Genomic DNA, 19,627 nt, shown 5'->3' with positions numbered 1-19,627 from the left:
ACCACACCATTAGGCTCAAAACTCACTAGGTTGTGTGTTCTTAGCTGAAAGATCATGTTCCACAATATATATAATTCAAGCAAGTTCAAAGAAAATTTTTTCACTCAAATGAATTGAGATGCCTTATAGATAATTTTCTCGAAAAATTTCATTATTTTGACTAAGCTTATTATGTATATATATATGAAAAAAAATAAGAAAATGCAACAAAAAAACCCTAAAAGTTTGTCACCCAAAAGCGCCGATTGGTCGGACGACTTCCCCACACTTAAAAGTTTGCACCGTCCTCGGTGCATTGATGAGTTGATTTTTGATGGTATAGAATTTCACAAATGAATTCTCGTTGCAAGTATAGTTTCTAAACCAATAAATAATCCTTTCATACAAACATTTGGTTGTCACAAGTAACAAACCCCTAAAATTATAAACCGAAGTATTCAAACCTCGGGTCATTCTCCCTAGGAATTGTGATAAAGTGTTCTTGTTATTGGTTGAGGTATGTTTTGGGGTTTTGGGGATAATAGACAAGAAAAGTAAATGGCAATGAAAATAAACTAACAACTAGAAAAGTTCTTGGCAAGAAATGAGAATTTGAAGTCCTATCCTAGTTATCCTCCTCAATTGTGACCACAATTGTCCATTGCTCCCACGTAGTTAACCTCTAACCATGGAGGAAAGTCAAGTGGATGAATTAATTTGATTCCTCTAGTCCTAATCAACTCCTAAGGAAAGACTAGCTTTAGAGGCCTTCAAATTAACTAGCAACTTCTAATCTTCAATGAACAAAGGCATTAGATAACTCAAGAGTCACTAATTACTCTACCAAAGCCAAGAGGAACAAAATCTATAGTAAAATCCAACCAAGCATTTCATCAAATACTTAGAAGGCAATAAAAGTAAACAACATGAATTAAGCAATTCAACAATAAAGGAACATGAATTATAAATTGCATTAAAAGAGAAATAGAAGAAACAAAAGTACATCAACATAAAAGTAGAGAATTACATGAATTAAATGCAAAACTAGAAAGAGCAAAGGTAGAAGAAGAAGAATTACAAAAGGAAAAGTAAATTAAAGCATGAAATAAACCTAGATCTAAGAGATTCTAATCTATATCTAACCTAATCCTAATCCTAGAGAGAAGAGAGAGCTTCTCTCTCTGAAACTAACTTTCCCTCTAAAAACTTAAAACTAAACTAAACTAATGTGTAAAAAGTGTGTTAATTCCTCTTCATTCCTTGGGTTAAATAGCATCAGAAGTGAGTTGGATTTGGGCCTGGGAAGCCCAGAATTTGCCCCCAGCGGATTCACTTTAAGTGGGTCACGTGCGAACATCGTCATTTCACGCGTGCGCATCTGCTGCGCGTGCGCGTGAAGTGAATTTTCTCCCAATCCTTGATTTTGCATGATTTCTTCACTTTGCATGCTTTTCTCTCCATTCCTTTGATCCATTCCTAGCCTTTTCAATCTGAAATAACTAACAAACATATCAAGGCATCTAGTGGAATCAAAGGTGAATTAAAATTAGCAATTAAGAGCCTAAGAAGCATGTTTTCACACTTAAGCACAAATTAGGAGACAATCATGAAACCATGCTATTTCATTGAATAAATGTGGGTAAAAGGTCATAAAATCCCCTAAATCAAGCACAAGATAAACCCTAAAAATAGGGTTTATCATGCATCATTCATGAAAAGTAGAAAATAACACCGTAAGATGAGAAGATACAAAAGCAAGGAAGCATACTTTGTTGCAATGAGGTAAATCACTAGAATGGAGTGAGTGAATTAGTGTGACATTAAGAAATATAGGTGTGTGAATTCTAAATTAGGCTCCTTTTAGAACACGCATTAGCATAAAAAGCGATGTCACAAAAGAGGCATGCACTTTACTCATTCTAGTGTGCTTGAAATGCTCTAAACTTGTGGGTTAAACAACCAAGCAAGCAATAAAGAAGCATAAAAGTATTCAAGCTAAACACATATGGATGCATATGATTAAAAAATACAATGCATTAACATAAATGCACGTCATCATCCATCAAGAAATTGCCTAATCAAAGGATAGGATTCAAATCACATGGTGGTTGGAAGTGTTAGATGGAGGGTAGGAGAAAGGGAGAAGAGAGGAGAAGGAAAGAAATGAAAAGAGGAGAAGAAGAGAAGTGGACTGAAGGAAGGGCATCCACGCGTACGCGTGCATCACACGTGCGCATGGGTGGTGGTGCAATGGATGCGACGCATACGCGTGCATCACGCGTCTGCGTCGAGATGGGGGGTAGGAGAAGGGGAGAAGAGAGGAGAAGGAAAGAAATGGAAAGAGGAGAAGAAAAGAAGTGGATTGAAGGAAGGGCATCCACGCGTACGCATGCATCACGCATCTGCGTCGATGGGTTATTTCGAGAGTGACGCGTACACGTCGTGTACGCGTACGCGTGAGTTGGTTTGTGCCTCAGGCACAATGCTCGCACAGTGCACGCGCAACTCTTGGGTTTGTGGCTGGGAGGTGAAAATTTGGCATCCACGCGTACGCGTGCATGACGCGTGCGCGTGGATGGGCGAAAATTCTTGGCGCACGCGTACGCGTGAGGTACGCATATGCATAGATGGTGCTATGTTTTTCAAAATTTTTCTATGTGTTTGCTCCAATTCAAGCATTCCAAACCTCCAAACAGCTACCAAAACACCATAAAACCTTATTCAACATACCAAACTACTAACTAAAGTCAACAAATCAATCAAAACTTGAATTTAAACTAATTCTATCAATATGTACAAAAGAGAAAATGAAAAGATATTACCATGGTGGGGTGTCTCCCACCTAGCACTTTTGTTTATTGTCTTTAAGTTGGACTTATGGGGAGCTCCTCTCAAGGTGGCTTGTGCTTGAATTCTTCTAAGAACTCCCACCAATGCTTGGTTCTCCATTGTGCCCCAAGATTTCTCATAGATTGAACCAAGTCTTGATGGAGTTCTTCACAAGCTTGGGGCTCCCAAAGTTGATCCTCTTCTTGTAATCCGGGATCCCATACTCTATTTTCACACCCGTCTTGAAGTTGATCATTATTGTTCCATCCGGGTGGTGAGCAAGATGAATTCTCAATGAAGTGCCCAACAATCCTCCTAGACCCATCTAGGTGAGCACTATTCCAACCTTTGTATTCAACTCTTGACGTATCAACCAAAATGAGCCTTGATTTGAAACGCCAACCACAAAACATCATTCTCTTACGCTTCATCCCACAAGGTTCCCTAAGTTGACCATCCTTTTCAAGCAAGCCATATTCTAGTGGGATAACAAAACTAATAGAGATGAATTTTACCCACTCAAATGAATGAGTAGATGACAACCTAGGCAAAGAGGCTTCCAAAGATCTTGACAAAGCGTAACCAACCCCCATCCTTCTATTTCTAGGGGCTTCCACCTCTTCACAAGATCTCTTAATTTCAATCCTTTGTTCATCAATTCTATCTAAGCCTTTTTCCTCACCCAAATCATAAATGGGAAGATGAGAGAAATTTACCTCCACATTGCTTTCTATCTCATCGGGAGAAGGTTCTTCAAGCTCAAAGGATTCTTCACCACTAAGATTTCATGCATGGTCTTCAATTCCAATGGAACTCGACTCTTGATCTATCCCGTCCAATTCTTCATATGGAATATGCTTTGGAGGTTGTGCACATTCCTCCTTAGCATCAAATTCAATCATCTTGGAGGGGTTTTCATCAAATCTAGATTCCTCTGGAGGTTCCGCATCTCCTAAATCCTCAACCATTTCTTCCTTTTCTTTAGCAATTATAGCTTCCTCCAATTGTTCCAACACAAAGCAATATTTCTCATCATTCAATCTCTCCTTCATGCTATGCTCTTCCTTGGATTCTTCGCATGTAGCCATGGCAGTACTTTTGGTTCCCAAGCATTGGGATGCTAACCGGTTTACCACCTCATCTAAGGCGGCCATGAATTGTTGTACATCCCTTTTTATCTCCTCTTGCCCTTGAAGAAAAACACCAAGGATGTCATCCATTGGAGGTTGAGGTGGATGAGAGGGCTTATTGTCTTGGGGGAAGGGCTCATAGTAGGAAGGTGGTTCCTCATAGTAAGGATGTGGTGGTTCTATGTTCTACAATCTCCTTCATACTCCCCTCTTCGGTTGCTCGTCCGCAATCATCCATGGACATGTGGTATGAGTCCCATGCATGTAACTTTTGACGGACAGTTGCTTGAAGCCGATCCATGGTTTCCTTGAGATATGGACATTGATAATCTTCTATGGAGGGTTGTAGTGGGAGATAGAATTCATCTTGAGGTTAAAAATTTGTGTACATTGGAGGTGGCTCATTGATGATTGGACTTTTTATGGTCTAGAATTTCTCAAATAAAGTCTCGTTGCAAGTATAGTTTCTAAACCAACACTAATCTTTTCATACAAAAATTTGTTTTTCACTAAATAAACCCCTAAAATTATAAACCGAAGTACTAAACCTCGGGTCGTTCTCCCTAGGAATTGCAACAAAATGTCTTGTTATTGGTTATGAGTTGTTTTGGAGCTTTTGGATGAGAAACATGAAAAGTAAATGACAATGAAATTCAAATAACCAAAAGGCCTTGGCAAGGGTTGGTGGTCAAGGATCTCTATCCCTATCACTAACCACAACATGAGAATTGGCAAGGATCAACCCCATTAAGTCATCCTCTAACTAATAAAGGAAAGTCAAATGAGCTATGTCAATCCAAGTCCATAAGTCTTTGTTCTCCACCAATTCAATTAGTGAGATCTAGAGTTAATGGCTCCCAATCGTCAATCACTTGGACATTAGTAACTCAAGAGTTCCTAAGTTACCTTCCCAAGCCAAGAACATAAAATTCTACTCTAAAATCCTTCCAAGCATTTTATCAAACACTTGGAAGGCAAAAGAATAAAGCATAGTAAATCAATCAACAAGAATAAAATCTAACAACAATTATTGCAAGAAGTCAATGACAACAATTAAAAGGAACACAATTATTATGAATTACCTCTAATTGAATTGAAAGAAAAGAGAAGGAACAAGAGTAGATCTACAACAAAATATAGAAGCAACATAAAGGGAATTACAACAAAAGAATATAAGAAGAATGAATGTAACAACAAGGAATTGAAGAGAAAAAGTAGAAGAAAGCATGAATTAAACCCTACATCTAAGAACTAAACCTAATCCTAATCCTAATTCTATAGAGAAGAGAGAGCTTCTCTCTCTAAAACTATCTTTCCCTTCAAAAATTAAACTAAACTAAACTATTGTCTAAAAGTATGTTGATTCCTCTTCATTCCTTGGGTTAATAGCATCAGAAATGAGTTGGATTTGGGTCTGGGAAGCCCAGAAATTGCCCCCAGCAGATTCACTCTAAGTGGGTCACGTGCGGATATCGGTGCGTACGAGTACAGTGCGCGTGCGCGTCGCTTGACAATTTTCCACCCACGCGTACGGTTCATGTGCGCGTACGCATCACCATGCGACCTCATAATCCACGCGTGCACGTCTGCTGCGCGTGCGCATTGTTGATCTTATCCCAAATCCTTACTTTTCCATGATTTCTCCACTTTGCATGCTTTCCTCTCCATTCCTTTAATCCATTCCTAGCCTTTTCAACCTGAAATCACTTAACAAACATATCAAGGCATCTGGTAGAATCAAAGGTGAATTAAATTTATCAAATTAAAGCCTAGAAATCATGTTTTCACACTTAAGTATAACTTAGGAGACAATCATGGAACCATGCTATTTCATTGAATAAATGTAGGTAAAAGGTGATAAAATCCCATAAGATCAATACAAGATAAACCCTAAATATGGGGTTTATCACTCATCTTGGTCATAGTATGGAGGAGGTGGTTCTTGGAAGTACTGAGGTTGGACTGGTGGTGGTTCTATATATGGCTCATAAGGCTCGAAAGGTGGTTGGTATGGTGTATATAGGTTAGGGTCATATTGATGACATGTCATCATGTCATGTTTTTCTATGCTTTTTCATACAAGAAATTGATGATTAGTGCTTAAATATTGAATGCTTTTGTGCTTAAATGGTATATTTCTTTGATCTCTTGATTTGATAAACTTTGTAGGAAATAAGTAGAAAAAGAAGCAAAGAAGCACAAATTAAGCTCAATTAAGCTCAAAAGGAGCAAAGAGGATTTACAACCCAGACCTCTTTACACTCCAACAAGAATAACTCGAGCTACAAAACTCCAAATGAGGTTATTCAAGTGGCATTGGAAAGTAGGAATCTAGCGCTTTCCAAGCATATATGGCACTGCATGGTGGACACTAAGTCTGAGGGAGAAAGCTTACCCCGAAAGTGCAAAGATGAACATAGTATCAACCTGCAGTAAGGCCAGCTGACCTCTTCACTTTCCAAGGGTGATAACTTGAGTTGTAGAGCATTAAATGATTCACTCTCAAATGCATTGGAAAGTAGACATCCAGAGCTTTCCAATGATAAATAATAGTATGGGGTGAACATTAAGTTTGAGCTTCAGAAGCTGGCGCTAACTTTGGCCTCCAATGCAGCGCTCACTAAGTGAACGTAGCGTTCACTGGTGCGTGGTAGAAGTTAGACCAATTAAGAGAGTCTTAACAAAAGGAATGCGTTGCAAGTATAGCTCTCAACCAGCTAAAGTCTGCCTCACCAATTTAAAAAGGGGTTGTCACAAAAATTAAAATTAAAAATACTGGGAGTATGAGTCCCAGGTCATCTCCCAACGAGTTGCAGGAAATGGTGCTATTTTATTAACTAGAAGTTTTCCAGAAAAGTTGAGTTTTGATAATGAATAAAAATAATTATAAATTAAAGCAAAAGAACTAAGAATTATTATTAATATTAAAAAGCCTTGACTGGAAGAATGATTAATTGGAAGTTCTATCCTTGTTGGAATCTTCTCAAGTGTAGTGCAAAGAGGTTATTGTTTTCACTTAGTTAACCCTTACTAAATAAAGGAAAGTCAAGTGATTGAGCTAACTCTTACCCGCAAATCCTAGTCCTCTCCCTTGGGAAGGTCTAGCATTAGTAGGTACAGAATTAACCAACAACGTTGATGAGCGGATATTTTATACGCTTTTTGGGGATAATTTCATATAGTTTTGAGTATGTTTTAGTTAGTTTTTAGTCTATTTTTATTACAAAGCAAAAAGAAGAGTGTGCTTAAGAACTCTGGACACCTCTAATTGGAGACTTTAGCAAAGCTGAGTCACAATCTGAAAAGGTTCACCGAGTTATGTGTCTGTGGCATTTATGTATCCGGTGGTAATACTGGAAAACAAAGTGCTTAGGGCCACAGCCAAGACTCATAAAGAAGCTGTGTTCAAGAATCATCACACTGAACTAAGAGAACCAATAACACTATCTGAATTCTAAGTTCCTATAGATGCCAATCACTCTGAGCTTCAATGGATAAAGTGAGATGCCAAAACTGTTCAGAAGCAAAAAGCTACTAGTCCCGCTCATCTAATTAGAATCTGAGCTTCAATCAAAAACTCTGAGATATTATTGCCTCCCAACCTATTAGTCTTCTATTTTATTCATCTAGTTGCTTGAGGACAAGCAACAGTTTAAGTTTGGTGTTGTGATGAGCGGATATTTTATACGCTTTTTGGGGATAATTTCATATAGTTTTGAGTATGTTTTAGTTAGTTTTTAGTCTATTTTTATTAGTTTTTAGGAAAAATTCATATTTTTGGACTTTACTATGAGTTGTGTGTTTTTCTGTAATTTCAGGTATTTTTCTGGCTGAAATTGAAGGAGCTGAGCAAAAATCTGATTTAGGCTGAAAAAGGACTGCTGATGCTGTTGGATTCTGACCTCCCTGCACTCAAAGTGGATTTTCTGGAGCTACAGAACTCGAAATGGCATGCTTCCAATTGCGTCGGAAAGTAGACATCCAGGGCTTTCCAGCAATATATAATAGTCCATACTTTGCACAAGGATAGACGACGTAAACTGGCGTTTAATGCCAGTTCTCTGCCCAATTCTGGCGTCCAGCGCCAGAAAAGGATCAAAAGCTGGAGTTGAACGCCCAAACTGGCATAAAAACTGGCGTTCAACTCCACAAATGGCCTCTGCATGTGAATTGCCTAAGTCTCAGCCCAGCACACACCAAGTGGGCCCCAGAAGTGGATCTCTGCGTCATCCATCATAGTCTACTCATATTTTGTAACCCTAGGCTACTAATTTAGTATTTAAACAACTTTTAGAGACCTATTTTGTACCTCATGACATTTTAGATCTAAACTTTGTACTCTCTGACGGCATGAGTCTCTAAACCCCATTGTTGGGGGTGAGGAGCTCTTTGAAGGAGCTGAGCAAAAATCTGATTTAGGCTGAAAAAGGACTGCTGATGCTGTTGGATTCTGACCTCCCTGCACTCAAACTGGATTTTCTGGAGCTACAGAACTCGAAATGGCATGCTTCCAATTGCGTTGGAAAGTAGACAGCCAGGGCTTTCCATAAATAAATAATAGTCCATACTTTGCACAAGGATAGACGACGTAAACTGGCGTTCAACGCCAGTTCTCTGCCCAATTCTGGCGTCCAGCATTCACAATTCAACTGATAAACATAATTGACTTCCTGACTAAGATTTACAAGATAACCATAGATTGCTTCAAACCAACAATCTCCGTGGGATTCGACCCTTACTCACGTAAGGTATTACTTGGACGACCCAATGCACTTGCTGGTTAGTGGTACGCGTTGTGAAAAGTGTGATTCACAATTCGTGCACCAAACGTCCAATTTAACTAAGCACTTGAGCATTCCAACTCAAGTGTCTCCTCTTAATCAACCCCCATGTCAAGTAGGAAATCTACTCCATTAACATAGAATTAATATTCATAAAAATATAAGAACACATAGTAAATTAAATAAAATAAGATAGAGAATTAAAATTAATTAAAATTAAAAGTAACTCTACATATTAATAAATTCTAAATGCAACATACTTAATTGAATAGGGTCAATGAGCAACTAATGAGAGTAAAGGAATAAGGAAACAAACTAAAGTAATGTCCTTGCGGAGGTAATGACTCTTCAGCATCCAAAATCCAAAGCAAAAGCATAAACTATCAATGTAAAGCTAATCTAGATTCAGATCTAAAATTGAAAGTAATCCTAATATCGATGTATCTGAATATGTGTGGATGCGTATTGAGTCTCTGTATGTTCCCTAGATTTAGTCTGTGTTTCTGGGCCAAAAATTGGGTCAAAATGCGACCCGAAATCGCCCCCAGCGTATTCTGTTATTTCTGCAGATCACGCAGGTCACGCGTATGCGTCGTCCACGCGTTCGCGTCATTCGCCAATTTTCCTTGTCACACGTTCGCGTCTTGCACGCGCTCATGTCATTCGTGCAGACTCCAATCCACACATTTGCGTCAGGCACGCGTCCGCATCACTGCGATTTCTTCATTATTTGCATTCGCGTGAGCCATGCGATCGCGTCAGTGTTCACTGGTCATCTCCTTAGTTTCTTGTGTTTCTTCCATTTTTGCAAGCTTCCTCTCCATTCTCCAAGCCATTCCTGCCCTATGAAGTCTGAAACACTTAACACACAGATCACGGCATCGAGTTGTATAAAGGAGAGTTAAAATGTACTAATTAAAGGTTTCTAGGAAGCAAGTTTTCAACCATAAACAATACTAGGAAGGAATTATAAAATTCATGCAATCTATATGAATAAGTAGGTAAAGACTTAATAAAACCACTCAATTAAACACAATATAAATCATAAAATAATGGTTTATCAACCTCTCCACACTTAAACATTAGCATGTCCTCATGCTTAACTTAAGGAGATAAAATAAATGAGTAGGAAAATGTAAGACTCATGCAATGCAATGCAACCTATATATATGAATGCCACTATATGATTCTTGTCTACTTGGTTAAAAATAAATAAGCTCTTCAAGACGAACGTAAATCAAATTCCACTAATTCAATTTTATATAGTAAAAGCAGGTAACATTGTAAGAAGATTGCTCATGAAAGCAGGGAACATAGAATTAAGCATTGAACCCTCACTGATGGTGTATATGCACTCTAATCTCTCAAGTGTATAGGGTAAGCACTCTATTTTTCTCTAATCATGCTTTCTAAATTTTGTTCTTCATCTAACCAATCAACAATATTTAATGTACTAATGCAAACATCATGAGGTCTTTTCAAGGTTGTAATGGGGCTAAGGTAAGGGTAAGGGTATATATATGGCTAAGTGAGCTAGAATATGAATCTTTGACTAACCTAAGCCTTAACCTAACATACATATACTCTATATAATTCTAATTCATGCCTAGCTACCCATAATTTCCCACTTTCACATTACATACTCATGCGTTAACTTTTTCTTTTAATTTTCTTATCACATATGCATTGGAGCTTTACTTAACTTAGAATTGGGGTAATTTTGTCCCCTTATTTATTTAAATATTTATTGAATATTTTTAGATTTTTTTTATAGAAATAACATACTAATGCCCATGGAATTTCAATTTTTTTTCTGTTTTATATGAGTAGGTATCCAAATTCCCATCATGATACATTCCCTTATTAACCCATGTTCCCACAATTTTCCCATACTCAATTAACACACTTTCTATCTTAAACTAACCAAAGATTCATTTTGTGATATTTAATTGTTTTTCTGCTCAAGGCTAGTGATGTGGTAAAATATAGAACAAATGGGATTTAAAAGGCTCAAAGTGGCTGACAAGGGTGATTTAAAGGGTAGGCTTATTTGGGATACGTGAGCTAAACAAGTAATGGCCTCAATCATATACATGCATATAGATACATTAAACATTGGACATATAGGATGAAACAAAATAAAGATTACAATCATAGAGAAGTGAACACACAAGAATAATATTTATGGTTAAATAATGTAACCATGTAATTAGGCTCAAAATCTCACGGGTTGTGTGTTCTTAGCTTTTTAAACTATCTTCCAATTACAACTTCAAACAAGTTTAACACAAAAGTTTTGATTTAAATTAGCGAAATTTTTCAAAAATAGGGTCTTAAAAAGAAACTTATTATTTTTCAATCAAGTAGAACATGCATGCAATTAACCTATTACTATGCAATTTATCCTATTCTGAATAAAAGAAAAACTAACTAAATATCCTATTTATTGGTGTTTAAGGGAAAAGAAATTATCTCCGGAAGTCAGGTACTGACCGACCTCGCCACACTTAAAGCTTTACACCGTCCTCGGTGCCATCTGTCAGGAACAAAGGGGGGGCTGGTAGCAGCATCTCCATCATCAGGACCGTCATGGCTCCCTGTGTTGGTAAATGAGGTAGAGTCTGGGGTGTCTGGGTCTTCTCTAGGTGGGTGGTTACCAACAAGTAGCTCCTTGAGGTATGTAAATCTACGCTTGTTACGGCGCTCTCTTAGCTTTGCTTTCCGTTCAATCCATTCTAGCCTCTCAAGTATCTGATTGAGCAGTTGGTTTGTAGAAGGTGCTTGTGGTGTGGAAGAAGAAGAAATATCTTCTACTGGTTCTGTGCTCCGGTTGATAGTTGCTGCTGGAGGTCTGATATACTTCCTGTTAGGGATGTATTGATCATCTCGTGGAATCATGGCTTTGGTGTCCCCAGCTCTGTAGGAGACTCCGGCTGCTGAGACTAGATCTGAAACCAAGGCGTGGAAAGGTAAGTTGCCCGCAATTTCTACATGTCCCATAGCATGCCGAATGTGTCTTGGTAAATTGAGGTGCTGTTCTGTAAGGATACACCAGAGTAAAACAGCCATGTCTGCAGTGAAGGAGGACTCATGAGTGCTCGGAAAGACGTAATGGGACATAATCTGTGCCCATACTCGAGCCTCTAAGGTGAATGCGGAAGCCAATTTGACCTTACGTTTGGAACGATGGTATCCGTAGATCCATCTGCTGCCAGGTTGTGCGATAACTCTTAGAATGGCGTCCCAGTTAAATTGGTATGTTTGGCGCTTGAAGGAGGCTTCTTGAAATGCATCCAATCCTTCTGGAGCAGGGGAAAGATCTAAAGCTTGTTGAATGACTTCTTCTGTTATAGGGACTTGCTTCTGACGGACATAGACAGACTGCATGGTTGGCATCTGAAAATTGGAGTAGAATTCAACTACCCATGATAGATTAACCTGCTGTGGCTGTCTCCGTAGGGATCCCCATTGTCTTCGCTCAATGCGGGGCTCAACAATTTCAGCAATGCGGGTCGGAAGGATAAGAAGGTATTCATTGTTGTAATTCCTCTCTGCCAGCATGGGGAACATCTGCTCACAATAGCGGTTAGGAAACCGCACAGTGTCCTTTGTTGGGAAGGCTTTTTCTTTTACATCAACCTTGATAATCCTTTTGATTCGTTTTGTTGAGGGTTTTACCGCTGTTGAAGATGGCTCTGCCACTAAGGCTCTTTCCGTTCCTCTCCTTGCTGGTGGTTTGGGAATAGCTTTCTCCATGCCTTTCTTGGTGGCCATCTTGAAAAAGGAAATAGAAAGTAATAAGTAAAGCGAAGGGTTCGAGCAAGGGAGCGAATATTATGGGTGGTAATCAATGCACGGTAAAGAAGGATGTCGTTAACACATGGTCTAGACTACATGTGAAAAGTTCATCAAAGGTAACATAGCAAATGCATGTAATGGCAATTAAATGCAAGATGTTTATTGGTATGCTGGCAAAGGCATGAGTAGCATAGATCAAGCATTCAATGTCCAAGTTAGATTACCAAGCCTTTCAAACTAATAATCTGTTTGTATTGACAATTAAATTACATTAATAAAATATAAAAGGGGTTTTGTGAAAAACAGGCATTAAAGTAGTAGAATAGAATAATTTTAAAATAATGCACAATGCCATATGGGCGTTTTCACAAATACTTAGCATGCATGGTAAATAGGTTCTTGAAAATATAAAATAGAACATGCAAACAACCCTTTTAAGAAGTAATATTAATTGTCAAAAATTCCACAATAATCTACAAGCAAAATATAGAAAATAATGACCCAAATAAATTTCTAACACTAATTAAAGAAATAAAGAGAAAAAGAAAAGAAAGAAAAAGAAAATATGGATAAAGAAAGTGAAAAGAAAAAAGAAGAAGAAAACATAAATAAAAAATTAAGAATAATAATGGAAAAGTAAAGAGGGGAAGAAGAAAAGAAAAACCTTGACACTGGTGGTGAACAATAATAGGAAATAGAAAATGAGAAAGAAGGAAGAAGGAAGAAGAAGAAAATAAAAAAGGATAAGAAAAATTAGGATTTGGGGAAGAAAAGATAAGATATTTAGCTGATCTGGATAAGCTGTGTACCGCATATGACGCGAACGCGTGGCTCACACGGTCGCGTGGTGTGTGATTTTTGTCAAGTGACGCGGACGTGTGGGTCACGCGGTCGCGTGACTTGATTTGTGCGATTGGCACAAGAGCAGCCTCGCGTTCGCGCGACTCTCTGTTTCAAACTCATTTTGCCAAAATTTAGGGTGACACGTTCGCGTGGGTGACGCGATCGCGTGGATGGCTATATTTTGAAAACGACGCGGCCGCGTGGGGCACGCGGTCGCGTGGTAGGGCTGGTGCTTCCAGCATCATTCCAGCCCAGCTCCATCATAACTTACTGCCATACACTACTTTTACGTCGATTTTTAGGGGCACGCGTTCGCGTGGGTGACGCAGACGAGTGGGCATGTTTGTGCCTAAGGCACGCCTCCAGCCATGCTTTCGCGTGACTTTCTGTTTATTATCTTTTCTTCAGAATGCACCTATGACGCGGACGCGTCAGCGATGCTTGCGCATCGCGTGCGTGTTTTTTTTTTATATGCAATATGCAAATGTAAATGCATGCTATATGCAGAGATTATGAGAAGAGTCATTAAAAAAATAAAAATAAAATAAAGTAAAATAAAACTAAGACTGAAAAGAAATGATCATATCCTTAAGTTGGACACTCTTCAGACTCATTCTGCTTCTGTTGGTAGGTCTTCCAAAAGGAAGACCTCTAGTTCCTTTTGATCCTTCGTCTTCTCACCATGATAAAGCTTCAGGCGATGTCCATTCACCTTTAGAAATTTGGAGCTAGAAGGATGACGCAGGTGGAAAACTCCGTATGGCTCTGCCTTTTCTACTCTGTATGGACCTTCTCGTCTTGATCTCAGTTTACCTGGCATGAGCCTCAGTCTGGAGTTATAAAGAAGAACTAACTCCCCTGGTCTGAATTCTCTCCTTTTTATGTGCTTGTCATGGACGACCTTCATCTTTTCTTTGTATCTCCTGGAGTTGTCATATGCTTCTAGGCGAAGGTTCTACAGTTCTGCTAGTTGCAGCTTCCTTTCAGCACCAGCTTCTTCATAGTTCATGTTGCACTCCCTCACAGCCCAGAAAGCCTTGTGTTCCACCTCTACTGGTAGGTGGCAAGCCTTTCCGTATACCAAGCGGAAGGGGCTCATCCCAATGAGTGTCTTGTACGCTTTTCTATATGCCCAGAGTGCATCTTGTAGCTTGGCACTCCAGTCCTTCCTCTGAGGTTTTACTATCTTTTCCAGAATATGCTTTATTTCTCTGTTAGAAACCTCTGCTTGCCCATTAGTCTGGGGATGGTAAGCTGTTGACACTTTATGAACTATCCCATGCCTTTTCAGTAATCCTGTTAGTCTCCTGTTACAAAAGTGAGTGCCTTGATCACTCACGATTGCTCGTGGTGATCCAAAGCGACAAATAATATGGTTTCTAACAAAGGAAACAACCGTGTTAGCATCATCAGTACGGGTAGGAATTGCTTCCACCCATTTAGAAATATAATCTACGGCTAACAGTATATAAAAGTAACCATTAGAATTTGGAAATGGACCCATGAAGTCAATGCCTCAAACATAAAAAATTTCACAGAAAAGAATAATCTGTTGAGGCATCTCATCCCTCTTGGATATATTACCAAACCTTTGGCATGGGGAACAGGATTTACAAAATTCAGCAGCATCTTTAAAAAGAGTAGGCCACCAGAATCCACAGTCTAGAATGGCAGGCCTCTAAAATGGATTGGATTTCTGATTGAGGCATACACCGTCTAATTACCTAGTTAGCACCACATCTCCATAAATATGGATCATCCCATATAAAATATTTAGACTCAGTTTTCAGCTTTTCTCTTTGATGCTTAGTAAATTTTGGGGGAAAAGTTTGGCTAACTAGATAATTAGCTACAGGTGCATACCAAGGAGCTACTTCAGATACTGCATGTAAACTATCAAATGGGAAATTATCATTTATAGGAGTGGAGTTATCCATAATGTGCTCAAGGCGGCTCAAGTGGTCTGCCACTAAATTTTGGTTACCACTTCTATCCTTAATTTCTAAATCAAATTCTTGCAACAGTAGTATCCAACGTATTAGCCTTGGTTTGGACTCCTTTTTCGCTAATAAATATTTTAGAGCTGCATGATCTGAGTACACTACTACCTTAGTACCAAGTAAATAGGATCGGAATTTATCCAGAGCAAAAATAATAGCTAGAAGCTCTTTTTCAGTAGTAGTATAATTAGATTGAGCAGCATCTAGAGTTTTAGATGCATAAGCAATTACAAAATGATCCTTACCTTCGCGCTGAGCCAGCGCCGCTCCTACTGCATGATTGGAAGCATCACAATAATTTCAAATGGCTGACTCTAGTCTGGTCCTCTCACAATTTGGGTTTGAGTCAGGACGATCTTTAGCTTATCAAACGCTTGCATACAATCCTTACTGAACTCGAACTCAATATCTTTCTGCAGTAATCTGGATAAAGGCAGTGCTACCTTACTGAAGTCCTTAATGAATCTCCTGTAAAAACCTGCGTGGCCAAGGAACGAACGGACTTCCCTCACGGAGGAGGGGTAAGGTAAACTAGAAATAACATCCACCTTTGCTGGATCTACAGAAATGCCAGCTTTTGACACAACACGTCCTAGTACAATTCCTTGTTTTACCATAAAGTGACATTTTTAAAAATTTAATACAAGGTTGGTACTAACACACCTGTCTAATACTTTAGATAGACTATCCAAGCAAAGGCAAAATGAATCACCATATATACTAAAATCATCCAAAAAAACTTCCATACAGTTCTCAATGAGATTAGAGGAAATACTCATCATGCATCTTTGGAAAGTAGCTGGTGCATTGTGATGACTTGCATCATCTACCCTTCTTTCTTGCATAAAGAAGACCATAAAAGAGCATAAATCTCATTTGATCAGTACAATTCATGCATTATTTGATGAATATTATGGTACACTACTTTGAGATGAGTTGTGCTGAATTTCAGGTGAGAAAAGCATCAAAAATTAGGTAGAAGACAAACAAGAAGCTGGGCGTGTGAAACTGGCGTGCCACTTGAAGCAAACGCCACAAAAATGCACTGGCGTGGCACGCCAGGAGCTGGGCGTGGCGCGCCAGTACTAAAGTCCAGAGAAGAAGTTCAAGCATGCATGTGGGCATGGCACGCCAGAGACTGGGCGTGGCACGCCTGGCCAATCAATTACTATGGGCGTGCCACTTGAGCAAAAGGGTGTGGCACGCCAACTCACCGTTCCAAGAAGAACCTTCACTATGGCGTGCCACTTGGTGTCGAAGGCGTGGCACGCCAGCCCCAAGAAGTCACTTGGGCGTGCCACTTGAGAACCCAGGCGTGGCACGCCAAGCTTGAAGAGTTCACAAATCCATGAGCATGCCACTTGAGCAGCATGGTGTGGAACGCTGGTACAACAATCTAGAGAAGGGGCTGAAGGCAATTGAAGATTGGGTGTGCCACTTGAGCAACCAGGCGTGGCACGCCAATGCACAAAGGACCAAAAGCAAGGACTGGGCGTGCCACTTGAGTTCGAAGGCATGGCACACCAACCTTAGCATTTTACTATGGCGTGCCACTTGAAGACTGAGGCGTGGCACGCCAACTACTGGAACCAAGACAAGATCATGGGCGTGGCACGCCAGCGTTTAGGCGTGGCACGCTGGTATAAGTTTTCAGAGAGGATGATGGAGGCCAATTACATAGGGCGTGCCACTTGGTATCGAAGGCGTGGCACGCCAGTGTCATTCAGTGCGAAGCATTGGGGCGTGCCACTTAAGTTCATGGCGTGGCACGCCAAACAGAGGAACCACTCACTCAGAAAAGGGGCGTGGCAGGCCAGACCTTGGGCGTGCCACGCTATTTCAACTTTCCAGAGAAGCCTAGCCAAGCATAAAGCAAGGGCGTGGCACACCAGGCCTTGGGTGTGGCATGCCAGTACAAGTTTCCAAAGGCAAAGAGAAGTGAGAAAGGCAAGGGGCGTGCCACTTGAGTTCGAAGGCGTGGCACGCCAATAGAAGAAGTCCACTATGGCGTGCCACTTGAGTTCGAAGGCGTGGCATGCCAAGGTTGAGAGAGGGACGAGCATTCCACTTGAAGGATTAGGCGTGGCACGTCAAGTTGGAAGTGAAGGGCACGTGACACGCCATAAAAGCACCTGCCACTCGCCAGCTGAGAAGTCATGCTTATTGAGTGTTCTCTTTTCCCTCCAAAATGTAATTTTCCTTTTTCACTTTTGTAATTCTTTTATTTTACTAGGAGTAGTATAAATACCCCCAAGGAGTACTGAAGAAGGGGGTTAAGCAGTCAGTTTTAGATCCACTTTTACACTTTACTTTTGAGTACTTTTTGAGCTATGAGTAGCTAACTTCCCTCTCATTTAGAGATGGAGCACCTGTTGTACTTAATGGATTGATAATAGTGAGATTCTTCTTCTCTTCATCTTCTCTTTGAATTTGATATTGAGATTAAAGATAGGAGCGGAGAAGAGAACAAGGTAGCTGACCACCTCCCAAGGATCCCACAAGAAGAAGAGATGCAGCAAGTAGTAGTCAATGGTCCAATGTGCTGTCACTGCATGGCTAATCATCTGTCGGTTCTCGATCATACTGGAATAGGATTTACTATCCTTTTGCGTCTGTCACTACGCCCAGCACTCGCGAGTTTGAAGCTCGTCACAGCCATCCCTTCCCAAATCCTACTCAGAATACCATAGACAAGGTTTAGACTTTTCGGATCTCAAGAATGGCCATCCATGGGTTTTAACTTATACCACGAAGACTCTAATAGCTCGGACTCGGTCCCCTGTATTAGATATCCAAGAGATATCCATTCAATCTAAGATAGAACGGAAGTGGTTGTCAGGCACGCGTTCATAAGTTGAGAATGATGATGACTGTCACGATCATCACATCCATCATATTGAAGTACGAATGAATATCTTAGAAGCGGAATAAGTTGAATTGAATAGAAAAACAGTAGTACTTTGCACTAATCTTTGAGGAACAGCAGAGCTCCACACCTTAATCTATGGTATATAGAAACTCTACCATTTGAAAATATATAAGTGATAATGGTCCAGGCATGGCCGAATGACCAGCCCCCATAAAGGTCTAAGATAGCATAAAACTAATCAAAGATTCTCTACAAAGATAGTAAAAAGTCCTATTTATACTAAAGTAGTTACTAGGGTTTACAAAAATGAGTAAATGATGAAGAAATCCACTTTCGAGGCCCACTTGGTGTGTGCTTGGGCTGAGCTTGAAGTTTACACGTGGAGAGGTCATTCTTGGAGTTGAACGCCAGTTTGTAACGTGTTTTTGGCATTGAACTCCACTTTGCAACTTGTTTCTGGCGTTGAACGCCAGACTGCAACATGGAACTGGCGTTGAACGCCAGTTTTTGTCATCAATCCTTATTCAAAGTATGGACTATTATATATTTCTGGAAAGCCCTGGATGTCTACTTTCCAACACAATTAAGCGCGCGCCATTTGGAGTTCTGTAGCTCCAGAAAATCCACTTTGAGTGCAGGAAGGTCAGAATCCAACAGCATCTGCAGTCCTTCTTCAACCTCTGAATCTGATTTTTGCTCAAGTCCCTCAATTTCAGCCAGAAATTACCTGAAATCACAAAAAAACACACAAAATCATAGTAAAGTCCAGAAATGTGAATTTTAATTAAAAACAAATAAAAATATACTAAAAACTAACCAAATCATACTGAAAACTATGTAAAAACAATGCCAAAAACCGTATAAATTATCCGCTCATCACAACACCAAACTTAAATTGTTGCTTGTCCCCAAGCAACTGAAAATCAAATAGGATAAAAAGAAGAGAATATACTATAAATTCCAAAATATCAATGAAACTTAGCTCCAATCAGATGAGCGGGACTTATAGCTTTTTGCCTCTTGAATAGTTTTAGCATTTCACTCTATCCATTGAAGTTCAGAATGATTGGCATCTATAGGAACTCAGAGTTCAGATAGTGTTATTGATTCTCCTAGTTCAGTATGTTGATTCTTGAACACAGCTACTTTATGAGTCTTGGCCGTGGCCCTAAGCCCTTTGTTTTCTAGTATTACCACCGGATACATAAATGCCACAGACACATAATTGGGTGAACCTTTTTAGATTGTGACTCAGCTTTGCTAAAGTCCCAATTAGAGGTGTCCAGGGTTCTTAAGCACACTCGTCTTTTGCTTTGGACCTTGACTTTATCCGCTCAGTCTCAAGTTTTCACTTGACACCTTCACGCCACAAGCACATGGTTAGGGACAGCTTGGTTC

The sequence above is a fragment of the Arachis ipaensis genome, chromosome B06, assembly GCF_000816755.2.
Source record: "Arachis ipaensis cultivar K30076 chromosome B06, Araip1.1, whole genome shotgun sequence".
NCBI lineage: Eukaryota > Viridiplantae > Streptophyta > Magnoliopsida > Fabales > Fabaceae > Arachis > Arachis ipaensis.
The sequence above is the reverse complement of the archived record's forward strand: the minus strand, read 5'-3'. Positions refer to the sequence as shown.